This window comes from Lissotriton vulgaris, chromosome 1_1 (assembly GCF_964263255.1).
Source record: "Lissotriton vulgaris chromosome 1_1, aLisVul1.2, whole genome shotgun sequence".
NCBI lineage: Eukaryota > Metazoa > Chordata > Amphibia > Caudata > Salamandridae > Lissotriton > Lissotriton vulgaris.
In genome coordinates, this window is record NC_141685.1 from 1,160,296,410 (window position 1) to 1,160,300,769 (window position 4,360).

Sequence of the window (4,360 nt, forward strand, 5' to 3'; positions counted from 1 at the left end):
TGTTGAAAAAGAGCTTAAATCGTTACTAAAGTATGGCATTATAGAGCGTTCTACTGATTCGATCCAATGGTTAGTGCCTAAAAAGGACAGTGAAGAAACTAAACGCTTAATGTGTTGACATGCGTCAGGAAAACAAGGCAATTAAAAAAGAACTATATCCAGATCCACATATTGTTGAAATGATAACCCAACTAAATGGTGCAAAAGTGTTTTCTGGCCTTGATTGAAATAAAGGCTATCATCAGTTTAGAACTCGAAGAAGATTGCAAGTACATTACAACATTTTCTACACAGGGCTCTCCGAAATCTTTACAGTTGCAGGGTTGTTTGCCAGCCACACAGGGCCACCATGTCCAGCACCGGGCTGCGAGCGGAGCTGGAGGAATACCTAAAGGCGCTCAACATCGAGGCCGTCTGCCTGGAACACCCCGAGGTTTTCACAGTTGAAGAAATGATGCCTCATGTTCAGCACTTGAGTGGAGCTCACAGTAAAAATCTATTTCTGAAGGACAAGAAGAACAAAAGCCTCTGGTTAGTTACAGTTCTTCATGACACACAGATAAACCTTAATGATCTTGCCAAAAAATTGAACGTTGGGAGTCGAAATCTGCGGTTTGCTGATGAAGCTACAATGTTAGAAAAACTGAAAGTGGTCCTAGGCTGCGCGAAACCACTGGCTCTATTCTGTACTAACGGAGATGTGAAATTTGTCCTGGATTCACGTTTTCTGGAAGGAGGCTATGAAAAAGTGTACTTTCATCCAATGACAAATTCCGCCACCATGGGGTTAAAGCCAGATGACTTTTTGGCTTCTGTGAAGAAAATTGGGCATGAACCTATAATGATCAAATTTGATGATTAATTTAAGTACTCAGGCAGTAAATACATTGAGAATCACTGTGAAGAAATGGATATAAAACATGATTACAGCATGATGGGATTCTGAAATGCGGTGCATCCTTGCCATGTCATGGATGCAAAACAATACCCAATGCAGATAAACTGGCCCTAGAAACAATTTTAACATTTCTAGCCCTTGGAATAAATTGCAAGAAACGAAACAAAAAACAACAAAAAAACTCAGAAACATCCGTGGCTCTCTTCGGAATCTGAGCGAGACCATCCTTAAGCTCGTCCTTTAGGCGCTGCTCTTTTCTCTACTGGCCACCCAGTCTCCACTATTAGCTTGTTATATTGCGCCAGATACGCCACCAGATCCCTATTACCATGTCTCAAATCCAAAAGTTCGTTATCTGTTGCCTGAGAACTGGTTCTACGATCAAAAATGCATAAAAACTCTGTCTTGAACTCTTCAAAGTTGTATAATACTCGATCATTGGTAGATACCAGGGGCATGAACCATGCAGCCGCATTTCCGCTCAGATATGACAGTACGAAAGCCACCTTAGACTGGTCCTCTTTAAAAATAATAGGTTTGCATAGGAAATGTAAGGAACATTGTGTGAGAAATATTTGAGCCTTGAGGGGGTCACCCATGAATCTCTCTGGGGCTGCCAAAGGAATAGTGGGGGAGAATGCATGGATAACCTGTGTGGATAACTCAGTGGTGGATGAAGAGGGTGAGAATGGTTGCGAACTAGACTCCCTAGGTAATGTACTGGAGCCTGCCACAAACTCATCAAACCTTCTACGTAGAACACCAGCCTCCTGACCCGACCTCCTAACCTCCGCCATAGTATCACTCAATTGTTTTTGAATACCTTCTAGAACTAATGCTAACCCCTTAACATCTAAACCTTCAGCCATTCTGACCAGGTGGAAGATTCTGTCAGGCACTTCAATCTGTCGAGCGCCGAATACCAGAACCAGGCTTCCACAGGATCAGAAGACTTTTTCCCAGCTCCCCTACTCCACTACAGCCAAAATCTCTTTTAACTAGCAGTAAAGAGGGGGAAAGGGGAATTGGAGAGAAAGAGAGACTGCCACTGCGGTGTCTTGCTCAACTGGAATTTCCGTGAGGGAACTCCTACACCTGTAATCACAAAGCACAAGATTACTAGTTCACACAACAGTTTTCAAATCTAGACTAGAAAATACATGCCTGCCTAAATAGCCTTTTCCTATTCCTTTACCTGTGCTCACAGTGGTGAATGCCTCTCTCTTGTTATTGTCTGTTTATAAATGAATAACTTTATTCAACTGTCTTTCTGTATTTCTTTTCAAGTGAACGTTGTATCATGAGCAAATGAAGTTCTTCGCAGGTAAGTTGGTAAGCACAAATATATATATATATTTACACCTACTTGAAGGTAAACTGCTCTTAAAATCCTTTAGGTTGTCACACAATATACTGTCTCAAAGTCTCTTGAAACACTGACTGGCTATTCTTCAATTCTTAAGAATTATGAGCTGTTCTTAAAGTGCATATCATTCAGAAACTAATACGCCCTTAAACTTTGAAGCAACTAAAGAATTCCTGTGCACTTGAGATGCTTCTTCAGGTTAGGAAGAAGTACAGGATACTGGAACCAAAACGCCTTCCAAAATTATTACGAGAATGAATGACAAAGGTCCGCAGCAAGCTAGGAGAAGAGACGCTTACAAGTCTCTCCTACAACCAGCCACCGCAATACCTGTAGTCCCACGAAGTCTGAAATTTTCTGCTTACCGACCTCCTCACTGGAACTCTTCCAAAAACAGAAATGAACAAATAGGCGAGCGGAGAATTCTTCACAAAGTACTCTGACAGGAAAAACCGGAGCTCAGGAAACAAGCTGCTACTCCCGTAAAATTGACAGTTGAAGTGCCCAGAGCATAGACGGTCGCGCACGCACTTAACTGTCACCTGAAGCGCTGAAAAACACTAGAGCGCTAACTAAATGATCGCGGCAGCCGCCATGTTGGATTACAGCGAGAAACCGCAGCCGCAATCTAAAAGGTCTTCATAAAATGGTGAGCCACTAATTGTCTCCAGGACAACTGAGGCTTCCTTCTGTCACTCTTCAAGTGTCTCTTTAAAATATGACGCCTGGGACCTGTAATCCTGACACATGGTGCCTTTTATCCCCCTGTATGGCATGGTGTGTGTGGCATGGTGTGTGTGGTGTAATGCCATCCCCTATGTGTGCCACTTGTGCCTAGCCATTGTGGGTCTGCACTCCCTCTATTTGTGTATGGTACACCCCTTACATTTCTACTACTGACATGCAAGTCAGTTGACTTTGATGTCAGCTGTCCCATTGGTTTACATGTGTATGTGCCTCCCCATCACTTCATTTGTAACACTGTGCCTTGTGGTGCAGTTCTTGGGCCAAGAGTGATGTTCCACTCTGGACATTGCCCCAATGGCCTATGTGTGATGTTCTTGTGCTATTTAATAGTGAGGATTGCTCATGTGCACTTCAGCTGTGTGTGCTGCCCAGTGCTCTGGTGAAGATGGTTCTGCTCTTGTATCCCAGAGTGGTGCATTCTGTTGTTGTTGTGTTGGATGTATGTGTGTTGGCTGTGGTATTGCTTCACTTCCTGGGTGTGCTGTGCTGATTAGTGGTGTGTGTGTTGGGGTTGTGTCAGTCATGTCTGTGTGTAGCTGTTCTGCTTGGTGTGCACACACTGCTTGTTTTGCATACAGTGCTGTGTGTATGTGGGCTTGGCATTCCCTGATGTGCATCCCCTGAAGTCCTGTGGTGTTTGTTGTTTTTTAATTTCATGCACATCTGTGGTTGGTTTGATGTAGCAGTGTGGTTCTGTGCAGGTGCACTTCTTGTGTGATTTGTGGTATGTTGTGTGTGTTTTGTTCCTGAGTGATGATGTTGTGCACTCATGTTGTGTTTGTGCTCCCATTGCCTTTCCACTGTTTGGCTGACAGGGTATGTCTGTTTCTGTTAGGGTTCTGTGTGTGTTCCTGTGGTGTTTGTGTTGTTTTTGGACAGGCATATGTTCAAGCTTCCCTGTGTGTGTCTTATGTTTGTAGCTACACCCAGGGTGTGTGTATGTGCTGTCAAGGATTGTCAGCCTTCAGTGTGTGTGGCACTGGTGCTGTGTGTTCCTTGTCAGCCACTCCTGCAGTGGCTGTCTCCCTGGTTGTTTGTTGTGTCGTGCAGGGTGTGTATTGTGCTTGCCTTTTGCTCTGCTTGTTGATTGTTTCTTGTTGGTGTGCATGGGGTGCCCAGGATGGGCACCTGGCCTGTGACTTTATGGGGTGTATTGATGTGTGTTTGGGGGTGGTGTGTCCCTGTGGTCTTTGTGCCCTGCCCATGCCTTGGAGTGGCCCTGCCTTCTGCATTGTGCGCATGTGTTGACCGTGGCAGTGACGTGACCGGGAACGGGACGTTGCTGCTAGTTCACGGTCGATGTGCGTTCAGAATGCAGTGGGGTGATTTGGTGGCAGGTGGGTAATGTG

The 4,360-nt window shown here is 44.6% G+C and overlaps 1 pseudogene; it reads left to right on the plus strand.

The window, feature by feature from the left end:
* The first annotated feature begins 298 nt into the window (after positions 1–298).
* On the plus strand, positions 299–1,053 carry LOC147748851 (prolyl-tRNA synthetase associated domain-containing protein 1 pseudogene; annotated as a pseudogene).
* The last annotated feature ends 3,307 nt before the right edge of the window (positions 1,054–4,360 follow it).